Source organism: Oryctolagus cuniculus, chromosome 20 (assembly GCF_964237555.1).
Source record: "Oryctolagus cuniculus chromosome 20, mOryCun1.1, whole genome shotgun sequence".
Taxonomy (NCBI): Eukaryota; Metazoa; Chordata; class Mammalia; order Lagomorpha; family Leporidae; genus Oryctolagus; species Oryctolagus cuniculus.
Window position 1 is genome coordinate 7177044 of NC_091451.1, and position 24091 is coordinate 7201134.

General features: G+C 44.6%; 1 protein-coding gene and 2 long non-coding RNA genes across 3 annotated transcripts in view; 1 reads left to right on the plus strand and 2 right to left on the minus strand.

Moving 5' to 3' along the window:
• RHOJ (ras homolog family member J) overlaps nucleotides 1-24091 on the minus strand; it is a 93868-nt gene that overhangs the window by 32340 nt on the left and 37437 nt on the right. The window lies entirely within an intron of this gene.
• Nucleotides 473-14502, minus strand: LOC127484663 (uncharacterized). The gene is made up of 2 exons (XR_007911817.2): nucleotides 14352-14502; nucleotides 473-13646 (listed from the first exon to the last, which is right to left on the minus strand). It is a non-coding gene; the product is annotated as an uncharacterized lncRNA (long non-coding RNA).
• On the plus strand, nucleotides 14640-21964 carry LOC138847188 (uncharacterized). Its single transcript, XR_011384838.1, has 3 exons — nucleotides 14640-14751; nucleotides 16152-16227; nucleotides 16541-21964. It is a non-coding gene; the product is annotated as an uncharacterized lncRNA (long non-coding RNA).

Sequence of the window (24091 nt, forward strand, 5' to 3'; positions counted from 1 at the left end):
ATTAAAAATGTACACTAGCTCTCTTAGTCATACTCCCATGCTGCTGGAAACTCAGGATAATTAAGCTGTCATCAAGGGACGGGTTGAACATCCCTAATGTGAAAAGTCTAAAATCCCAAGACTCTGAAATCCGAAGACACCACGAGTGGAAAATAGCACACCTGAATCATGGGACAAGTTACAGGCAAAAGACACAGGGACACTAAAAAATATTGTATAAAATTACTTTCAGGCCGTGTGCCTGAAGAAACATGAATTTTTGTGTTTAAACCCAAGATATCTCATTATGTGCATGAAAATATCTCTTAAAAAATTCCAAAATGTAAAACACTTCTGGTCCAAAGCATTTCTAATCGGGGATGCTCAGCCCGTACCTGATTTAGGGACAGAAACTTGGCATTTTAGTCCTTACTTTGATGCTGTGTGCTGCATGTTTCTAGCGGCCACCAGGGGGCGCTTCCCGTCGCTAAGATTCTGAAGAAGCCTTTCTGGGTGGGCCCCAAGTTTGCATTTTTTTTTTTTTTAATCAAGTTCTCCAGGCCAAAAAGTCAGACCTGAATCTCGGTTCTCCCATCCTTAAGATGAACAAATAATGACTCTGCTACTCTGGACAATCCTGTCTGCTTAAAATGCATTAAGCGCTACATGGACATTCATTCTTTTGATCACGCTGGATGCACACTCAGGATCAAGGCTGCTTGTGTGGAATGTGGACTCTCCCCGCTTGTCTACAAATGGTCAGTAAGGAAATCCGAATGCCCAGGTGATGATAAAGGTGGAACAGTGCATGCCTGTTGAGAGTTTTCAAAGAATCACTGGTGTTTCTCATAAAAATCCTATCAGGTGCCAGCTGTGGCTGGTTAGAACGTGTGATGGAGAATATCCTTTTCACAGTAACAGCAGAAACTAAAGTGGCCGGGAGTGTGCAAGACTTTTACAGAAACAAAGCACAACATTTTGCTGAGCCCAGTAAAAGAAAAATGGAGAAAGAACTCCTGTTCTTGGGTGGGAAGCGCCAGCCTGTGGAAGTGTCAGACTTCCTTAAGGAGCTTAAAGTCAAGCCAATAGGATTTTTTTTTTTTTTGAGTTTGGGACATAATCAAGTGAGTATAGTAGCTACGTGAAGAACTCAGTTGATGGCCACAGTTGATGATGAAGAATGCCATAGCATCACATTATACACGTGTCAGTACAAAGGTGCTTGAAAACATTAATGGAGGATTCATATTAAGAAAAACTATGTGGATGTCAACACTTTTTGTACCTCAAAAACTTATCATTTAATTCCACTTTCCACCAACTTTTTGAAGCGCCCGTATATACGATGAATTGTTATGAACCAAAGCAGAATATCCCAGAAGGAAGCTCTATGACCTGAGCAGGACTCTAGCAGTGCCTAGCCTACATATGTAAATGTACATTTAGTACCTTATCAGTGGCATTTCAGATCAGCTGGAGAAGGTGAGGTGTTCACTGTGTTATGTTCAGACAATTGATTGCTATTGGTAAGCAAAAAAGGACTTCAAAATATGATCGCAAAGATAAGAAAAGCCAATAAAGAAAATGAGAGATAGATTTGACTTTTTAAAAAAGAAAGAAAGTTAAGGGTATTGGGAAAAAGTAGAAACACTATTTGGGGGTCAAAGAACATTATTATTGGGGCTGACATTGTGGTATAGCAGGTAAAGCTGCCACCTGTGATGCTGGCATCTCACATGGGCACTGGTTTGAGTCCTGGCTGCTCCACTTCTCTGGTCCAGCTCCCAGCTAATGGCCTGGGAAAAGCAGTGGAGGATGGCCCTAGTGCCTGGGCCCCTGCCACCCATCTGGGAGACCCAGAAGAAGCTCCTGGTTCCTGGCCTCAGCCTGGCCCAGCCTTGGCTGTTGCAGCCATGTGGGGAGTGAATGAGTGGGTGGAAGATCTCTCTCAATCCCTCTCTCTTTCTCTCTGTAGCTCTGACTTTTAAATAAAAATAAATAAATCTTTTTGAAAAAGGACATCATTATCTTTGATATATAAGTGTGCTTCTAATCAATAGTGATTCATCTAGATGCAAATACAGGAAGGGGCAGGCATTTACTGCAAAGGTTAAGACAGCCTTGAGTCTGATTCCTGGCTCCGGCTCCTGATGCCAGTTCAAGCAGACCCTGGAAGGTGGCAGTGATGGCACCAGTCACTGGGTTCCATGTGTAGGCCCTGAACTGAGTTCCTGGTTCCCAGCTTCAGCCCTGCCCAAGCTGGGCTTTATAGGCACTTGGGGAGTGAACCAGTGGAATGGAAGTTCATCCTCTCTGTCTTTTCAAAAAAAAAATTTTAAGGAGAAAAATATAGACAATTTACAAGAAAAAACGTAAAAGGTCAGCAAGCATTGGCTAGTGAAGATACAGTCTTTGGTCAGTTATCTTGGCAGGGATGCAGGAAATGGTGACCAAAGCTGATGGCTCATGAAGATGGGGCGTTCACACACTGCTTAAGGAAATGCAGAGTGGCTGGGGATTTCTGGAAAGCCAGTTGGCAATCGTATCCAAAGCACAAAGGTGAATTACTTTTCATCTCCGACTCAGCAATCCTATTTCTGTAATGCCTACCAAGGAATAATCACTCAAGTGTACAACAGCATCTGCACAGAGGAATGTTTGTCACCTAAGGATTTAGAGTCGCTAGCATTGGAGACAGTCTTGGGGCTCAGCAACCGGGGACTGGTTTGCACCGGTTACACAGCACTGTTACAGTGGGACCGTTGAGAGAATAATGAGGGTGGATGTTTAGCCTGGTGGTCAAGGTGCCACTGTCCTGTCGGAGGCCCTGGGTTTGGTGCTTAACTCTGGTTCCTGGCTGCAGCTTCCCACCAGTGCAGCTCTGGAAGGCAGCAGTGATGGCTCAAGTAATCAGGTTTGTGCCACCCACGTGATAGGCCAGGACTGAGTTCCTGGCTCTTGACTTCCGCCTGTCCCAAAGCCAGCCACAGTGGGCACTGGGGAGTGAACCAGCACATGGAATATGTCTGTCCGTCTGTCTCTCTCAAAACAAAAAAATAAAAAAAAATTTTTAAATGACGAACATGATAAAGCATTGAAGACCCAATCTAAGCAGACGATGAGATTCTAAGTTTTGCATAAAAAATGTGCATTGAACATTTTATTTTTCTACACGTTGCCATCATACACACTTAAGGAACCAGAACTATCACCATCTGGTGTTCAGCAGTGGTGGCTTTTGTGCTGCCTTCGTGGCCATTATGCATGGAATGGGTCAGATGTCATCTACGTTACCTCCTGGGACTCAGCATTCACTGTGCCTCCAGGTCCACCCCTGACGCTGTTGTCTTGGGCTTATCCAGATTTATTTTAGGCTGTAGGACCAGGCTTACATTTTTACGAGTGGCTGTGTGATGAATAGGTCTGCCTCGGTGGAGGTTTATAAACTGTATATTGCAGAGAAACCCATCTTTTTCAGAGAATTATGATGGACCACTAATGCTCTAGCTATACTTCTTTAGCAAAGGTACCGAGAAACTATTGTGTGTTCGAGATTGCTGGCTCTGCCAGAGCATATTAGTGGTAAACCAAAAGCAGTATATGATCTGTAAGGACAGCAGTAGTAAATTGATTCTAAATATAACCCTTTGTTGACAAAGTCTAGGCGTAGTGAGATAAACTAGCCAAGCGAATATTTAGAGTGTGGGCTTCTGCTCTCAGTAATAACTTCTTTTCCAAAGTATTACAAGATAATTTGCAGAACATTAAGTGATGTTTCTCTGTTTCCTACCTTTGTGTGTGGTTGCTGTCTGGAGATTATACTTACTCATCTCTCTTTTTGTAATTCAGAGTCCTAAAATTTTTTCCTCATTTTAGATACACAATCAGAACAGGAGTTCTTTTTCAGGTTAATAAAAATGGGTTCTTTTCAGGTAAAAAGAAGAGAAACCTTAGTTTTTACTTAATATACTCAGAAATTTTATTATTTGGTGGTTACTTATGATCATCCAAGGAGGTTATACATATGGCAATTGGAGATAAAACAAATCTTGGGCTCTGTCTACATTAAATAGGCCAGCTTTCCCTGGTAATTTTGATATTAAAAATTTTCCCAGTATGTGTAAAGTAGCCTCTACCACATAAGGTGCATGGTAGCCAGTCCTACTACGGAGAGCTTCCAAGCCAACAAGGAGTGACCTGGCACGTTCTACCCTCAGAACCTGCGGCATGCATTGCTACCCGAAGCCAGAAAGATGCCTGTGCAGTGTTCAGCACCCGGGGCGACTGGGTGGCAGGATGAACAATCCGGGCCTCTATCTGGCTGTTCTTGGTTTCGCTGATGGTGTTCTGCAAGGTTTTGGCCAGTTAACCTAGAACTCCTGTGCACTTCTAGGGCGAAGTCAGAGAGCCAGGTGGTATAGCTACAAGGTAGTTTCACAGTCAAGGAAACACAGCAACAATCAGCAAAAGAACTTAGAAACCATTCTCATCTTTCTCCAAAGATAAAGACGCTGGGGTGGGGGGCTACAAATCATAAACCACAGGACTGCTTCTTAAGACCATCTTCTTGGTGTTTTGCACAGCTTGGGAGCATTACCTCCACTTTCTCTCTTTCTTTACAGGCAGAGTGGACAGTGAGAGAGAGAGACAGAGAGAAAGGTCTTCCTTTGCCGTTGGTTCACCCCCCAATGACCGCTGCGGCCAGCGAGCTATGGCTGGCGCACCGCTCTCATCTGAAGCCAGGAGCCAGGTGCTTCTCCTGGTCTCCCATGGGGTGCAGGGCCCAAGCACCTGGGCCATCCTCCACTGCACTCCCGGGCCACAGCAGAGAGCTGGCCTGGAAGAGGGGCAACTGGGACAGAATCCGGCACCCGACCAGGACTAGAACCCGGTGTGCCGGCGCCGCAGGCGGAGGATTAGCCTAGTGAGCTACAGCGGCGCCGGCCTCTCTGTTTTCACCAGCCCTTTCTCTCTCTCTCACTTGCCCTCTCACTCTCTCACTCTCTCTCCCTTTCAAATAAAACAAAATAAATAAACTTTAAAACATTAAAGGAAGGGACGTAAGCCTTGCCCCAGCAGCAAGGGCACCACCTCAAAGCTTATTAGAAACGCAGATTCCCAGGCCCCACTAAAATCAACAGAAACCAATGATGCACTTTAATTAGAATGGTTACAGCCACCCCCCTTGTCCTGAGCATCCTCCAAGTGCCTGCCCCTCTTTGTCCTTTGGCACGAGATTTATCTGCTTGTTCACTCTCCAAATGGCCACAACAGCCAGGGCTGGGCCAAGCCGAAGCCAGGATCCAAAGACTATCTGAATCTCTCACGTGGGCATCCAAGTACTTGGGCTATTCCCTGCTGCCTCCCTAAGTGTCGGATCGGAAGCAGAGGTGGGACTTGATCCCAGGCACTCTGATATGGGATGTGAGCATCCCAGGTGGTGGCTTACCCTGTGTCCCCACAATACCCACGCCAAGTGTGGTTTCTTTGGGCCCTCAGGTGGTGCACACATGCCTATCATAGTATGCTCCACACCAGACACACAGAACAGAAACGGGCTGGGCAGACCCCTTCCTGGTCTTCAGAAATGAGGGAGCCCAGTCTAGGTTCTGCAAAGCCACACCGTGTGCCGTGGAAGAAGCCTCCAGACTGGGCTGTTGGTTTCTGCAGTGGGGATTTGAGTCACAAAAGGGATGGTGGCCAGGAAGAGCCGAAAGGGTTGAAATGATAAACAAGCAAGCTCGGCTTGGCAAATTTAGTCTGCTTCCCTTGGGTCATCACGGCGGGGACACAGACCTCAAAGTCTGAGAGCAATAGTACAGAAGTGAACCTGAACCCCTATACCACTGTTTTTGATGCGGACTCTGGATACCATCGGGTTCCGGTCTCCTGCTGTCTGCATCTGCTTTCCATAGCTGAATGCTTCTTTGCAACTGAACCTCTTACTCTAAACTCATCAAATTGAGGGAGTAGAGCAGCGAATCCTCCAGGGGTCCTGATCACAAGACTAGGAGACCATTTCTTTGCCCTATAGATAACACCTTGATTTGGGCCTTGTCTTGAGGGTTTTTTCCAGGAACCCCAGGTCCCAAGAAAAAAGTTGATACCACCTGCATGTAGCCCTGAGACTGACTGAGGCCCACTTTGCCACCATCAAAATTCCCTAAAGAACTTGAACCTGATACCACTGAGTCCTCCAAGGAAGACCAAGGGCCCTGCAGACCAGCAGAGACCTGTGCATGGGCGGAACAATCTGTAAGAACCCTGAACCCCCAGCACCTTGGGGAGCCTGGGAATTAAGCCATGGCAACCTGACTGCTTACTCTGTGCTCTGCAAATAAATGCCCACTTTCTTCCACGATCCCAATGTGCATGATGATGGGCTTGTTGGAAGCTGGATGAGTGGACCCAGATTTGGGGGTCTTAGAACACAGAGAGGCAAGTGGTGTGGGCAGGTCTTCAATAGATTATATTCTGTGGCTTGGACCACCATAAAAACCCAATATGGGGGTTTCTGAGTGCCTATATGAAGGTCTATGACCTAACTTTAAAATGTGCTTTTGGACCTGCAGAAGTAGCTACACTTGCTGTCCACCCATCTGTCCACTGCAGTACTCACATTAAGAGCAGCCCAAGTTGGACGAACTTATCTCCTCTGTGTGAGCTCCCCTTGCCCTATGTTCCCCTCTTTGGCTTTGGTTGTTAGTACCCTGCTTTCCTGTCCCTTCCTCCCTCCTCACACCCTGAAGTACTATGGAGGGTTGATAACTGGACTGTGAGCTCCTTACAGGCAAAGACAAGCTGGAGGCCCACCATACTCAATCAATGGGTCTTGGCTGGATGCATAGAGAGCTGACGTGAGCGCCTCCCCCTTCCCGGCCTCCAGGAGGGCAAGCATTTCAAAGGCGACCACAGCAGGTTGCGAAGCCTGCAGCAGGAGTGTCTGGGAGGCCAGAGGGAGTGAGTGGGCTCTTATAGCTTTCCCAGCACTCAGGAAGTCACAGCAGAAGGTCCTGGTGACACTTTCTGGTGTGGACGCCAGGACACACAGTTGTTGAATCGAAACCAATCAATTCTAGAAAACAAGGAAGGCTACTGAGCCCATGGCTTGGGCATGCTCCAAGGTAGACAGTGATGGAGTATTTGGCTTCTTTCCAGACGAAGTAGCTCTGAGCCGGTCTGGGGTGATGTAAAGCAACCATTGGAGTTTTCAGTTTCAGGGCTGGGAGGAAGCAGCCCAAGCCCTTAACCCCAACCTCTTCCAGGGACTGGCTCCACCATCATTCTAGCTACCACCATGTGGGGCAGCACTGGAGGACTCAGCACGGGCACTGCAGCCACTGGGCTTCCAAACCGACTTCCCTGCCAACAAGCAGAGAGAAAAACAGCACAACACGTCTGCTCATTTCATTCTAGACCTACAAAAAGAACTACTGAGGGTAAATGAACACCGATGGTGCCTCCTGAGACAAATCCAGACTTTAAAAAAACAACTCTCAGGTGGTTTGACCCTTCCGTGCATGGCAAAAGTTTCATTTTTTTAGACTGTGTCTTAAAAGGACCAAGTCTCCCAGCCCTTTGCAAGGTGTGTTTTTTGTAAGGTTTTCAATCCTATGATCTCAGAAGGAGTTATAACCCTACACGTCGGAAAGTGGATCCCCATCTCAAAGTGGAAATTCTGGAGGGTAGTAGAGACAGTCAAAAAGGACATGTGGCCTAAAGGAAGAAAAGAAAGTACTAAAAAAATATGACTTCAGTATTATCTAAGCACTACGGCATTCAAGGTACTCAGGGAAGTGTGCTTTGCCAGATGGGGCTATGGGTGGAACATGCTGGCCGATGACAGCCTGGGGCTACGTTTAATAGCAAATATGTAGGCCGGCGCCGCGGCTCACTAGGCTAATCCTCCGCCTAGCGGCGCCGGCACACCGGGTTCTAGTCCCGGTCGGGGCGCCGGATTCTATCCCGGTTGCCCCTCTTCCAGGCCAGCCCTCTGCTGTGGCCAGGGAGTGCAGTGGAGGATGGCCCAGGTGCTTGGGCCCTGCACCCCATGGGAGACCAGGAAAAGCACCTGGCTCCTGGCTCCTGGCATCGGATCAGCGCGGTGCGCCGGCCGCAGCGCACCAGCCGCGGCGGCCATTAGAGGGTGAACCAACGGCAAAGGAAGACCTTTCTCTCTGTCTCTCTCTCTCTCACTGTCCACTCTGCCTGTCAAAAAATTAAAAAAAAAAATAGCAAATATGTAGCTACTGAGTGACCTTTTGTGGTACAGGACCCTGGACTCTGAAGGGCATTCACCTTGAGAGTGATAGAGACCGTGACCTTTCAGAGTTTATAAGAAAAGCAAGGGAGGGTTATGGTGACCTGCAGTTATGCGTCTGTGCTGTGGAACGCCAGACCTGTGTCTCCTCTCCTGCTGTGTTTTGGTGCCTGTTAGCCAACCTCCCTCTACACATTCCTCCTGGCCCTTTCTAGCCTCCAGTAATCACTATTCTACTCTTCAAGATCAATTGGTTCTGGTTTTCTTTTTTTTTTTTTTAAGACTTTAATACACCACTTTTTAAAACATTTTTTGACAGGTAGAGTTATAGACAGTGAGAGAGAGAGAGACAGAGAGAAAGGTCTTCCTTCTGTTGGTTCAATCCCAAATGGTCACTATGGCTGGAACTGCGCCAATCTGAAGCCGGGAGCGAGGTGCTTCCTCTTGGTCTCCCATTTGGAGAGCTGGACCAGAAGTGAAGCAACCGGGACTCAAACTGGCGCCCACACGAGACGCCAGAACTGCAGGTGGCGGCTCTACCTGCTCTGCCAATGTGCTAGCCTCTGGTTACCCTGATTTGATAATTATGCATTATATACATGTACTGAATTATCACACTCTGTACCCCATAAACATGTAATAATTTTGTGTCAATTAAAAAATAGATAAAATATCAAAGCAAAAGAAAAAAAATTACAAACCTAAAGAAACCAGTAAGGAAAGCAGAAGAATAATTAGTATATTAAAAAATTTGAGAGCTAGTAGGAGAGTCAGAAAAATTTTCCCCAAATCCCTTCCCAAATAGCTGTTGACAGGTGGCAGTGAGGTTTCCCTGAGGGTGTCAATCAGCTTTTGGAACCATATCTCAGCTCTTTTCCCGGGGTGAAAAATGTCATATGTCACAACCTTGGGCTCAGCTGTTTGAGTTCATGACCTAGTTTGGGTGGTACTCCTGTACTGTGAAGAGTTCTTTGATATGATTTTAATCAAATCCCAAATTCATACCTTGACATAGCCACAGACTTCCAATTAATAACTTGAGAATTATTTACCTAATTATTAGCTAGGATAAGGGTTCCCTAGAGGCACCCCCTCCCAATTCCTGAAAGTGGTCTATATATTACCTTATATGGCTAAAGGGGCTTAATCGTCAGGTGCAGCTGAGTTAAGGATTTGGGGTTTGGGAGAAGATCCTGGATTACCTGGGGAGCTTAATGGAATCCCAAGGGCACCCTAAGAGAATGAGGGAGGCGGGAGACTCAGAGAAGGCGAGATCAGAATAGAAACAGAGATGGGAGTGATGCAGAGGGAACACGGGCAGCAGAAACTGGCAAAGCCTGGCATGGGCCTTCTCCCACCCTGCAGGAATGCAGATCTGCTGGCCCCTGCATCTTGGCCTAGAGCAGGAGACATCTTTGCACTTCCGGCTTCCAGAACTGAAAGGTTGTACGTTTGTGGTAATTTGTTTCAGCAGTAACAAGGAGCTAATACGGTGGTATAAAATACTTGCTTAGGAGCTCAAATAAACGTGACGATGGCAGCGATATTTAGAGGGAGAGGACATCCTTTGCCATGATTTAATGCTTCCTTGTGAAGGGCATCACTTAGGCAGGGCTAACCCTCTTTGGCCTGCTCGTTCCTGGGGGGAGCAGAAGAACTTATCTGATAGGTAAATGTGGGGGCAGTGAAAGGGGCTCACATAGCTCAACCTTTAATCTTTGGCATCTGTATGCAGAGAGATTGCGGCATCTTAGAGGCAGACACTCTGTGCACTCCCACTCCCGAAGGCCTTTGCATTTGGATGTCTTTGCCATGAGTGGAAGCCACTGTTGTCCTTGTGCCCTAGCCCTTTCTGCTCTTTTTCTGTTTAACTCTTGTTTCCTTGTGCACGCCAGGGAAGGAGGTGCTATTTATCCCCTCCCCTGAAGCACAACTCATCACAGAGATGTTTTTTCTCTTTTCCTGAACGAATTCATTATCTATTTTCTTGGTCAGGGCTCACATATATGTATGTTTGTATGTTTGCTCATATATATGTTTGTTCATATACTAAGAGGGAAAATGAGGCCTGCATTGGTGAGGTGGAGCTGGAGTGGTGTTGACTCATGAAGGGTCTTTTCTGGTCAGGTCAGTGACTGGGGTTGGTTAGAGCCATGGACTTGGCTCTGAGCTTTTTCATCAATCAGAACAAAGAGGGAGGCCTACTTGGTTAATGATTTATAGAATCACAGGACCAAGCATCTAGTGATTTATGGCATACAGTGGCAAAACACCAACTGGTACTCAAGAAAAACATAAATACTCCTAGAATTGAGACTGTGGGAAAAACTGTGAATTTATGATGAGAACATGTACATAACGCAGAGAACAGGGTTCTAACCTCATCCTAGGTAGATGACTCTATGCTTTGGGAGCTATTTCTATGGTGTTCCTCAGTGTACGTAAGTGGTCCAGCAGAACACACTCCTTTCATTTACACCGAGTTAGTATTGAACACGGACTACGGGACAGATGTAAGCTGGGTGCTAGGGTATACATGAATGAGAAAAACAGAATTGTTCTTGCCTTCAGGAAGCTGATAGTTAGAAAGGGGAGACAGATATTGTACCAACAGCTCCTCTCTAGTGTGTTTGGTACAGCAGTTAAGATGCTGCTTGCCTGCAGCCCATGTCAGAGTGCCTGGGCTTTAGTCTCAGCTCTGTTTCTGGTTCTAGCTTCCTGCTAAGGTGCATGCTGGGAAATAGCAGGTTCAAGTGTTGGGTTCTGGGCTCCTGGCTTCCACCTGGCCCACTCCAGCTGTTGTGAGCGTTTGGGGAATGAACCAGTGGATGAAAGATCTCTCGTTTTTTTTTCCCTCTCCTTCTTTCCCTCTCATTCTTTCTCTCTCTCTCCCTCTCTTTTTCAAATAAAATAAAAATTAAAAAAAGGCATGCAAGAGAGTATAAAACAGGAGGCTCTATTTAGATTATGGGTCAGGGAGAAACTCTGAGAAAGTGACATGTAAGCTAAGCCCAGACCAACAAGTAGAGTGAGGAAGGCAGAGAGTGTTGGTGTGTGCAGTGGGAAGAGGCCATGTGTTAGAACATTTAGGCAGAGAGAGCAACACGGCTAGAAGTCCTGAGTTGGAAAAGAAAGGTCAGAATGGTTGCAGCATGGTGAAGGCTGGTGAGTGGGCAGGCAGCAGTCTGGAAAGCTCCTGTTTTTATAGCTTGGAAGCCCAGGGAAAAGGTGAATTCGACCAGGTGGTGGCAGCAGAGACGTGGGAGATGTGTACGAGGTGGGGGCAAAAGCATGCACAGATAGGCAGCTGGCTGTTGATGTGGAGAACTTTCCTTCTTATTTCTGAATTTAATTTGATCCTGAAGTGACCTTAATTGTTTCCGAACCGATCAGGCTGCAGAATTTAACTGAGTTGTGCTGTGTGCACAAGTTGGATGCATTTCCTAGGAGATACATCATCTCTCCTAAGGTTCTACTTAAGCACAGATTCTTACCCTTCGCTGCACCCTGGTCCCATGACAACAGAACCTGTGGAGACCCAGGCATTGCTGTTTCCCAACACCACCTGAGTGGTTCCATTGCACAGCCTAGGTTGAGAGCACTAACTCAGACCATTAGATGGATGACGAGGTATTACATGTGAAGCTAGAACCAAACCCTGCACACTCAAAGTAGAAAGCAAGGTGAAGAGGGAATATTTCTGCTAAAATGAGGCTTGGACTGAGTCTCCGATTTTCAGTTTTTTTCTAGCCAGCTCTACGTGGGGAAAATTATATTGTGATTAATCAAGAAATGAACATCCTTGCAAACATTTTAACTTTCAGCAGCTCTTGTCAAATTTATCGAAAATCCTGAACTTTATAAATCCAGATGAATTCTCAGGCATGGCATGAATCAAAGTGGAAGCTAATTGGACACAAAAGGTTTCACCTCTAAATCATTGCCAGAGGCCGGCGGTTTGGAGCATATGGTGGCTGCTCAGTGGTGGTTTCTAACAGAATGTTCAGCCTGCATCCTGTTGCTATGGGAAGATTCCCAGGGCTACACACTTGTTAACCTCATCTCTCAAAAATGATTCATGTGTATGCGACGTCCCATTATCCTGCCAGCTCTTCAGAGACTACCGACTCTGCAAGGACAGGGATTTGAGTAGACGTATCTCATTCCTTATAGCATCCGTTCTATGCAACAGCCTCTGACCGGTTGTAAGAAGGAGCTCTGGTTGGTTTAAACACACCACATGTCTTATGGCTCTGGATCATGGGTTAGGAGCTGGCCCATGACCTGTCAGACCAACTGGGATCAAGAGAGCTCAGTTCCAGGTCCCGTATTGGAGTTATGGGGGAATGAATGGTTCCAGTGTCTACCTGGATGTTAATTCAAGCAAGAAGTTTGTTCCAGGAGTTGCTGGCAAAGGTACTGCAACTGTGCAAACAAATCCATTTGAGAATGTACCCTCTTCTAGAAAGGCAAGGCTAAAGGATGTCGCATAGAATCTGAATCTAGGACCAACCCTGTAACTTACAATGAAACAAGGACTGTTTTGGTCTTGTTCACTCTGTGATTCCTGCGAATCAATGTTTGTCCAATGAGTGAACAGTGAACAGGGAGAAAGAGCAATTTCAGGAAGTAGAAGTTAGTATTGAGTTTATGTAATTCTAGAAAGGACCATTATATTAAAGGCCAAACTGCCATCATTTTTTTGACTTTGAAATCTACTCAAAATAGCAAAATATGGAATTCCCTTATGACTACCTTCGCATGACAAAGGAAGCTAAAAATGGAAAGAAGTAGTAATAAATAATAAATCTGGCCCTTGGATGGATAGGGGGGAGGAAATTCTTCTTCCATAACGCTAGCATCAAGGGAAGTCTGACTCAGATTTCAGGCATGTGAGCCAATGAGTTCCCACATGCAAGTATTTTCTTATTTCCTTGGTTCTACAAAGGTTCCATTTAGTTTAGTCACATTTACCTGGACAGAAGCTGTCCAAATTTTGTCCATACTTTGTCCATAGACTCACTGGGTCCTAAAGAGTTTGCAACACACCATTCCAGACTAACATATCTCGTCAACAATCCATATCATAATCTACTAACATAGGCTTTACTGAAGGCTATTTGAGGAATCTTAGTTCACATTTAACAACTAAGTGAGAAGAAGGCAGAATAATAAACATCCCAATCAAGTCTCTTTCATGGTTTTATCCAAGGACATTTCTACTATGAAAAGAGAGAATTTGTTTTTACAAGTAGAAATAAGGATAGTCTTCATTTGTTCTAGAAGCTCTTCAGTCTCTCACCAGACAATTTACATTAGAAAGTTCATCGTTTCTTCCCTTAAGACTAAAGTTCCTGATTTCGCTTTCTTTATTCAGTGACTCACTAGAGCATAGTAGATCCTGGGGCTACAGGAAAGAGAGAAGGAGAAAGAGAAGAATGATGAGGGTAGAGTACGGAAAGAGGGAAAGGTCTTAATTTCAATGCTCGTGCTTTGAAAGCTGAGACACATTGGGTTATGCTATTTGAGACCCTTCGGGATGCTGCTCTTGCACCCTTAAGAGACTTGCTGAGGGTCTTAGGTACTTCTACAAACCTAAATGTCTATACTGAAGAGACCTGTGAATTATTCCAACACAAGTCCACTAACTGTTGCTACCCCATTCTTCACTTTGCCCAAGATAAATGCCAAGATGCACCTGTCTTCTGGAAACCTCCCTTGGTTAGCTCCAGAACTTTCTGATCCCAGAAGCTCTGCATCTTCTTCCAAATCTGTCTCAAAACCTAGAAAAACGGTCTGGACAGGAACACACAGGAGAGTTAAAATGAATTAGTGAGTCTATTTCCACCAAGGGCTGTCTCCAAAGCCTTCTCTCTGTCAAGCTGAATTTGGAATCTGGGGCGTGTTTAACTGCTCCTCCTCAATGTTTAGGTTCTAGGCTAGCCCACAGTAGCGAATAATAAAACCAACTTCAGAAGATTTTCTTACTTCACATGCTGTTACAGAAAAAAGATAGTTAAAAATGTATCTTGAATCCTACTGGTCCAAGCAAACCGAAGTTCAAGAAATGGAAGAATAATAATAGTATGAATAATAGATAGCATTCACTTACTGTACCAGCGTTGTGCTAAGTCATTTATGTGAATCATTTCCTTGAGTTTCTCATTCTAACAGTAAAGGGAAAAGGAGTCTCAACAAGAGTACAGGGCTAGTGAGAGTCACAGCCGGCACTAAAACCGTTTGCCTGGTCTCAAAGCTCAGGCTTTGCCTACGGTGTGGTGTTCTCGTGGATTCTGCGGAAAACTTCTGCAAACCTCAGGGCTCTTGATGTCGCTGTCTTGTTCTTCAGCCCCATCTCCCCAAACGCCCAAGGCTTCAGTTTTTGATTTTTTTTTTCTGTGGCAGGTTGTGCTCTTCACCTGTGCATCAGCTGGGAGAGGAAAGTAATTGTCTGAACAGAATCAAAAATGTGTCTCAAACCAAGGAGAAACCAAGGGGTTTGGAGATGCGTGGTGAGTAGAAAGAACAGGAGGAGAGCAGGGAGGAGAGGGTGAGTACTTGAAAAGGTGATGGGAAACAGACATGGGGTTGTGCCCTTCCCTGGAGCCTGGCCCAGTTCCCTTGGTTGCTGCCAGGGGAGAGCTAGGGTGGGGGAGGGGCAACATAGGCCACTCCTAAGCTGAGTCTTAGCAACAGTTACCCAGATAACTAATGACAGATCCCTTCCTTTGGATGTCTCTGATAGTCTGAGCTACGTGACTGTGGACATCCCTGAGGTCGCTCTCATGGGTGGTTATGATTTTAGAAATGTCCCAGATCCTTCTATTTGTAAGCCTTTACTCATGAAGAGATCATATTGCCATTGTATACATGGTCTATACTTAGGTCAGATTTTTAATTTTAAAAAGATTTATTTATTTATTTATTTGAAAGGCAGAGTTAGAGCAGGTGAGAGAGAGCAAGCTTCCACTTAGGTGGTTCACACGCCAACATATCCACAATGGTCTAGGCTGGGCTGGCTGAAGTCTGAAGCCAGGGACTCAGCCCGGGTCTCCCATGTGATGGTAGGAACTCAATTACTAGAGCCTCAGAGGCTCTGCATCAGCAGGAACCTGGAGCCTGGAGCTGGAGCTGGCTATTGAACTCAGATATTCAGATGTGGGATGCGTGTGCTTTAACTTGCCCCTCAACTTCTAGGCTAAATGCCCACTGACATTTTTAATGAAGCAAGCCCATTTTGAACGTTTCTCCATTATTTGTATTAAGCTGAGTCAAAGGTAAGGCAAAGCAATGCTCAGACACAATTGCACTGAAAGGGCTTAAGTTGCTTCAGAATCTTGATGCAATCGAATTCTTTCGATAGAAATAGAAAGACTTGGGGTTTAGTTATCCAGTGACTTTTATAATTAAGGACTGTGATATGCAGAGAGGTCACATATCTGGTAAACCCTGAACTCTGTGTTCACATGTTTGGCCATGTAATTTTATGCTGGACTGCTTTGGGAGTGTGTGAATTCACAGATGCCCATGTGTGATCAAACAAAGAACTAAATGTAATGACATAAAAGCTAAACCTTTACCTATCTGAGAAATCACTGAGTATTTAAAAATTAATTTTAAAGTGGGCCTATGACCTTGGACAAATTATTTAGTGTGCTTGGGTATTAGAGTCCTTATTTTCAAACATTGAGGTTTTTTTAGTTAAATAATTTTGTTTTCATTTTATTTGAAAGGCAGAGAGAAAGACAGAGAGACTGAGGCAGAGAGATTTTGCATCTTCTGGTTCACTCTCCAAACGCCCACAATGGCTGAGGCCGGGCCAGGTGGAAGCCAGGAGCTAGGAACTCAGTCTGGGTCTCCTAAGTGGGTGGCAGGGCCCCGTGTGCTTCAGCCATCACCTGCTGTCTCCCAGGTTGCATCTCTGCAGGAAACTGGATTGCAAGTGGAGGAGCCAGGACTCAAACCAGATACTCCACTATGAAATGCAGGTATCCCAAGCAGTGATTTAATTGCTGTGTAGCATCTGCTCCAAAACTGCAATCTTAATACCTCTGGTTATTGTTGTAAGGATTAGAGATAACGTGCATTTAAATGTCCCTATCGTAATACTTGCAGTTTGATAAGTGATCAGAATGGTTGACATTGTTGAACTCCAAAGTTAATTATCTTCAACCAAGCTTTACCTCAATTTGATAACCTCCCTAGTGGTTTCAGAAACAACAATAAGAGCTAAAATTTAGTGTCTTCTTGCCTTATGCCAAGGAGTTTTTCAGCCAATGTCATTTCTCATATTCTTCCCAGGAAACAGGTGAGGTCAGAAGCTCTATCACTCCCATGTTAGAGACTGAGGAGGAGAAGTTAATAGAATCATCTGTTTCAGAAATGAATGTTGTACATGGTCTGAATGGGAATAGGAACACGAATCAACCGACATTAGCCTGCTACAGAAATTCATCTATCACGTATGGAGGTCTTCAAACAGTTCATGAAAAATGTGTACTACGGAAGAACTATACAGGCTTCAAAAGTTTGGCATGAAAATAACTCCTCTTCTAATTCTATTGTCCATGAATGTTTTGAGGTATTGCTGGCGTGTTTCTCACGAAATTTCCCCTTTGGCAGCACATCAGAGAAGGCGCCTCTTGCACAGGTGTGTAAATGGTTACTGCCTGCCTTGGCAAGAGTTTACAGGCTCTCAAAGCCTAATTCAGAGGAAGATCACCAGGCCAAAGCAGTTTCTCTTGCCGGTGTGTTTCCTGCGTCATAGAGAAAGGAGTCAGGAGTTCAGCCTTCTTCGTGTTCTGTGGAGCTATCCCACGGCAATCATATCGATGGTCTCCTGGCCTTTAGGCAAAGGATGATGGGAACCATTCAAGTTTTACACCCCTGAGTCATTCCAAAGAACAGGACAGGCAGAGTGAACGCTGGTGCTCATGGATCCATCACTCCAGTTGAGAGACCAGTTAATAATGATGACAGGGGCTGGTGCTGTGGCATAGTGGGTAAAGCTGCCACCTGCAGTGCCAGCGTCCCATGTGGGTGCCAGTTCGAGTCCTGGATGCTCCACTTCTGATTCTGCTTTCTGCTATGACTTGGGAAAGCAGTGGAAGAAGGCCCAAGTCCTTGGGCTCCTGTGCCTGCCTGGGAGACACAGAAGAATGACCTGGCTCTTGGCTTCGGATTGGCACTGCTCCAGCTCTTGTGGCCATTTGGGGAGTGAACCAGCGGGTAGAAGACTCTCTCTCTCTCTCTCTCCCCTCTCTTTCTCCCTCTCTCTATCTCTGCTTCTCCTTCTCTCTGTGTAACTCTGACTTTCAAGTAAATAAGTAAGGGCTTGTTGACTGGGGATGGGAAGAGCTTCAAGGTCTATTATATTATTTTTTCCTTGGGAATTTCTCTTCAATTTTTAATTTCAATTAAAAAAACTAAGAGAAGATTCAAGCACTACAGTTCTTCATTTGGCCAGCTTCTCATTTTGAATATTTCTAGGAATGCATGTGCTCCCTGTATTTGGTGATGTGGATGACACAACAAATTGATCTGAACTGTAAAATTCAACAGAAAAATGCAGGCTTGATTTTTGAAATATGTCAGCTTTTTTTATTTGTGTAAAAATACTGCATGTAGCAAAAAAAAATTGTGACTACTTTATTTTGTATGTTTGAGTTACCACTATTAACCTAACTGCTTGTGTAGGTCTGCTGTCAGTGGTACTGGATTTGAAGAAGCGCGTATGGGGTTTTGGCCATGAAATGGGAGTGTGGAATGTCTTATTTAAAGAGAACCATGAGAAAGAAATGTATGGTGATGGCTAAGGTGCGCCTTCCCGTCAGCCCCAGGCTTCTCAAACCGCTCGAGCAGTGAAGGCGCAAGAATGGATGTTTCTTCCTGCAGCATCCGCTCCCAACAAGACGACCGAGTAATAGCACTTTGTGCTCATGTTAAAACAAAGGAGGGTGCATTATGGGATAGAATGCCAAATCCACCAGGAAACTAAAGGTAACACACGGAACTTCAAAGGACTTCTGTTCTTGTCACTACTGGGTACTCTTCCTCTGCCCCATTCCCAAGTCCCTCACCCAGGCTACAGGATTAAGTTCGTAGCCATTTTTCACTGGAAGACTTTATTTGGTAAAACATTTGTAGAGGCTTTGGCGATTTTACCCATGATCCTTTAAGTCACTTGATGGTAATGTGGTCTTTAAAAATAGTATCCTTGGGGCTAGAAAAAAAACCCCTCCTGTGACACTGGCATCCCATATGGGTGCCAGTTTGTGCCCCATTCCAATCCAGCTCCCTGCTAATGGCCTAGAGAAGCAGTGGATGATGGCCAGTTGCTCCTCTTCCAGTCCAGCCCTCTGCTGTGGCCCGGGAGGGCAGTGGAGGATGGCCCAAGTGCTTGGGCTCCTGCACCCACGTGGGAGACCAGGAAGAAGCACCTGGCTCCTGGCTTTGGATCGGCACAGCGCTGGCTGTGGCGGCCATTTGGGATGTGAACCAACGGAAGGAAGACCTTTCTCTCTGTCTCTCTCTCTCACTGTCTATAACTCTACCTGTCAAATAAATTAAAAAAATTGATGTCCTTATATCATTAATCTTTGTTTTATAGAATCCCCTGGCCCAAATGTAGATTAGTTTTACATTTAGCTACTGGGTTGCAAGGGTTTTGCTCGCTGCAGGCCTCAGACTGACTTCTTGGTTGTTCTGGGAGCCAGCCTGTACTTTCCCCCTGAACCTCTTAACAATGCAGCTAACTGCTGTGCAGTGTTAACAGGATATTGATGTCCCTGTCACCTGCAAAGCTGCAGAGAGCACATAAAGGTGGTTAATGGGAGTGTCTTCTGCTTGTACTCACTTTCCTTGATGTCAATAAACCCTGAACTGCCCCTCGAAGCCACCAACACCTATCGGGAACTCATTCTTCTGAATCTGTGCCCAGATATGGGGGAACAAGTATTTGTTTTAAATATAAAAATAAAACTGGTAGAATTAGAGAGCTCTTCTTTGCCTGTCTTGGTGCCTCTGGGGTGTTTACAATTGTATCAGAGATTTGGGAGGATGCAAGTACTTTTTGGTCCTGACTTTCTCAGAAAGCTTGGGATGTCAATTCCATCAGGGTGGTTTTGCATTTTTGACCTACTGCTTAAAGTCCACATAAAAAAACATTAAAAAAGACTTCCAGTGACCATGGGATGAGTGCACTCGTGGTGTAGCCTTGCACGGACTTTTCCCTGAGTAGCATTGTGTGAGCCACGCTAGGACTGATAATGACCTCAAAAGAACTTTCTTGGGCAATGTCTTCATTATCTGGCATTATAGTACATTAATCAGTGCTTCTCATGAGTTCTCTGGGAAGAAAGCAGGTGTCACGTTGGGAGAACACTTGCAATCGCAAGCTTTGCATACTCACTCCATTGCCAAACACTTCTTAGTGACTTATAATGGCCATTTCTTGAAACCATTATCAAAAATGGCAAAACAAATACAGAGGAACCAGTTTATAAATGTCCTAGTGCTTACATTAAGTGAGTTGAATTATTTTCCTTGAAACACATAATTTCACGGAGCAAAATTCTGACATAACTTAATTTCATTACGTTTTTTACTTGAAGTATCCGCTGTGTGACTTAATAAGATTATAAAATAAATGATCCCGTAGTCTGGGGGCTTGTTTTCAAAATATTTTTTTGATGGCTGCTGCTAAGTATTAATCATCGCTCCAGCCTTCACTGCCTCTACCGAGTATTCAATGCAAATATTCCAGTATCTCCCTCTTAGTCACCATTTTTCTTTTGCTGCCTGGAGCCACATCTTCAGCTATAGCTTTTATTTCCCTTCTCTGAAATCAATCAACCGGCAAGTATTTGTTATATTGTGCTGTAGCAGGCTTTGCAGGAATTAGGCTATAATTCCTTAAGGAATGGGAAGGATTTCAGTCCAAATTGCTTTGCATAGCAACTAATATAGATGTGTCTCATGCCAAAAAGCACTTAATGGTTTTGATGACAATAATAAATATGTACCTTAGAAGAGGAGGGGATCTTTGCATTCTTTCTTTTAAACACAGCTGCACAGACAGTATGAACATACTTTTACTATTAAAATTTGTATTTTTTACAAAATAATTTATTTTCATTTCGTTTGAAAGGCAGCCACACACATACACATATAGAGATTTCCCATGTACTGGGTCACTTCTCTGGTTACCCTCTACAGTTAAGGCTGAGCCAGGCTGCAGCCAGGAGCCCAAGACCTCTTCTGGGTCTCTCACGTGGGTGGCAGGTGCCTAAGTATGTGCGCCATTGTCTGCTGCCTTCCAGGGTATGTAGTGGCAGGAAGCTGGATCAGAAGCAGAGGGGCCAGGGCTCAAACCGTGCACTGTATTATGGGATGCAGATGCCCCACGTGGCCTCCGAGGTGCTGTGCCAAACACCTGTCCCAGGTTTTGTTTCACCATGAGTCATTTCCCAGCGTTTGCTTCTTTCCATGAACCAAACCCAATTCCCTTAAGCTATTCTCAAGGCCTTATTTTCAAGGTTACAAATCACTCCCTTTCATCACTGTATCATATTGATGGAGTACTTACCATATGGAATAAAATATAGAATTCTGTGATGGATACTTTGTAATGGAAATGATATTCTGAGCCATTGCTTGTGAGGATTGAAAATAGTAAGATTCATACAAGGGAACTTCACACAGTTTGTGGATAAATGGAATCAAAAGACGAGTTTATTTTGGGGTGACAAATTTTTAGAAATCCATGCATTGCTTTTTTTCCACAATACACATTTCCATGAACTTTTTGAAGACTTCTTGTGCATCCTCACAGGTTTCTGTTTCGGCTTCCTGTAGTTTCATCCTCTGTTTTTTAGCACAGGCTTGATTTACTTCAGGATCTCCCCTTTCCTCTACCCTTAATTCCAGAAAATATCCCACGCAGACTGGGGAAGAACCATCTCCGTCCCCTCCGCCATCCTGCAAGAAGTCCTGCTGTCCTGCGTCTCTGTCCTGTATGTGTACCCCAGTGGCCATCACTAAGATACCAGCTAGGGCCACCTGATTTTTCCTTACCCTGAAATAAAGAAGCCGCCCTGGACAGTAAGGATCTAACAACTGATTAGTTGTTCTAGTTAAAGCAGCTTCTAGAAACAATTTGAATGCATTTTGGTATTCCAAAGGAGTCAATAAAAATATCTGGACTCCTGACTAATGTTCTTAGAATGAAGTTGGATGGTGAGTGGTGAGCAGCATTGTGGTGTGGCAGGTTAAGCCATCTTCAACATCGGCACCACATATGAGCGCTGGTTCAAGTTCTGGCTGCTCCACTTCAGATCCAGCTCCCTGCTAATGCACCTGGGAAGCCACTGGAAGATGACCTGGGCTCCTGCCACCCTGGTGGGAGATCCAGTTAGGGCTCCTGGCTCCCGGCTTTGGCTTGGCCCAGTCTTGGCCGTTGTGGCCATTTGGGAAGAGAATTAGAGGATGGAAGAGCTCTCTCTTTCCCTGTAACTCTGCCTTTCAGATAAATAAATGCTTTTTGAAAATGAGAGGGGAACCACAGAAATTTTGTGGGGTTCCCAAAAGCGTCTGCTGACATGGGTCAAATCTGTTGCATGAACAAATGCTTTGCTATGATTTGGAATAAGTTATGCTCAGCAGTGTATAAGAACCTAGAAGGACCATGGGCTGAGTTTGGGCTCTCATTCCTCCAAGCCCCAGCCTAGGGTGTGATGCAGCAATGTGCACGGATAGTCACGAGCGTGGGACAGGATTCCAGCTCCGCAGCTTATGTGTGCCAGATGTGACCCGAGCATATTTCCTAACTGCACTGTGTCGTCTCCATTTCCCGCACTTACCTCACAGGGCCCCTAGGACTAGTCCTGTTATAGATGAGGGTACTTCACAAAGTTTGTGGATACATGGAATTCAACAGTTAAGTTTAGGAGTGGGCATTTGGCATAGCCATGAAGATACTTCTTGCTATGCCTGCATCCCACACCAGGGGGCTTAGATTTGAATCCCTGCTTTGCTTCTGATTCCAGGTTCCTGCTAATGCACCTGCTGGGATGTAGCAGTTGATGACTCAAGTGCCTGTGTCCCTGATACCCTCATAGCAGACCTGGATTGAATTCTTGCCTCCTGGCTTTAGCCTGACCCTACCCAAAGTATGGTAGGCATTTGGGGGAGTGAATCAGTAGATAGAAAATTTCTCTATTTCTCTCTCAAATAAATAACTAAGCAAATTCAAAATTCTAAACCTTTAAAAACAGAGACAAGTTAATTTTGGTGCAAAAATTAAAATGTATACATAGTTTTCCCCCCCATAATATACGTTCTTCATGAATGTTTGGAAGACCCCCTTCTTGTATGCATGGATTTCAAAATTTTTTAAAACCCAAATAAAATCATCATTGATTTCCATTTTCCATGAGCCCTTAGAAGTCCTCTTGTATATGAGAAAACCCTGTTCACAGTCCCTAAAGCTTGAGCAGTACTCCATCAACTCCACGCTGACTGTATCATCATCTTGTGTACCTAATGAAAGTACACAGCCCAGAACTGTCTCCTAGTGTTGATTTTCACAAAGCTAGCTTTATTCCATGGTGAGGTTGACATCACTTCAACAATCTACCCAGCTTCCTAAAAGTAGCCTGGTCTGAATTTTGTTTTTCTCCTATGCTGGAGTTAACCCAGCAAGAAAACTGTAGGAATTACCATTCATAGTACTTCTAAAAGGAATTTGACTTCAGATTTCTAAATATACAGATATCTCAAAATATCTGAACTCTATAATTTCTTTCTAATGATTCACTATAAGTTATCAAGAAAATTTTTTGCCCTTAGGTGAAAGATTTGTCATGTTAAGTCATGATCTACAGCAAGTGGAAGCCAAGGCCAAGAGGTGAGCTCATAGTTACTCTGTCATGGGGTGGAGATGGTCTGAAGCTTGCCAACGCTTGGCAGGGTGGGAGAAAAGCCAGGCTCAAGTGGCAAAAAAAATTTCTTTCACACCTAACTTGTGCTTGCTAAAGAATGAGAAGCGTGTGAAGAATTCCTTTATCTCATTGTGCTGTGATAACAAGACCAGGTGTGATGGAGATGTTTCAATGGCACACACCAATTAATTCAGTCTAGCCTCAAATACAGTAGAAATTCGTAATCGAAATCAAACTTGTAAAAACGTGCAACTAAATTTTTTATTGGCATTTCTCAGTTCTGTCTCTTGTTTGGAAAACCTGAAATGTGCCTTTTGAACCTGAAATTTTAAGTTAAATGGGATCCTGATGAGTGTGTAATTGGAGCTTTGACAAATGGCTAACAGCACGCATGTCACACACCTCCTGTCTCCTACTTTGGGTCTTAGAGAGAAAGCAAAAAAATTGAAGAAATGATGATGATCCTTAAGAGAAGATACTTCGTAATGTTTAAATTCTAAAATTTTCCATGGACTGCGATTAATCTGACATAGATACTGTTTCAAGTGTTTTGTAGAGTACTCAGGAAACTAAAGAAAATTATTCTTTGGAAGTTTTATTTTTCTTGTGAGATACACAGGGCTGGTTAACATTTTGTCATGATTTCTAGGTCATGTCATCTTGTTACCCACTATGGCCAAGCTCTTTAAAACCTGAGGAAACTATGATTTTTTTCCCCTCTTGCTTGTAGTTCTCTTGTTTTGATAGGCAAGCTAGATCCCAGGAGGCAATCTCTTTAGTCTATGCAAGGTTCTTTTGAAACAAAGTTCCCCATAATGTATGTGGGTATGCAGGTGTGGTGTGTGTTTCTGCCTCCCACGCAGAAAGAATTCTGGACTCTTCCTTGCTTTTTTGGCCACTGGAAAACATTCCG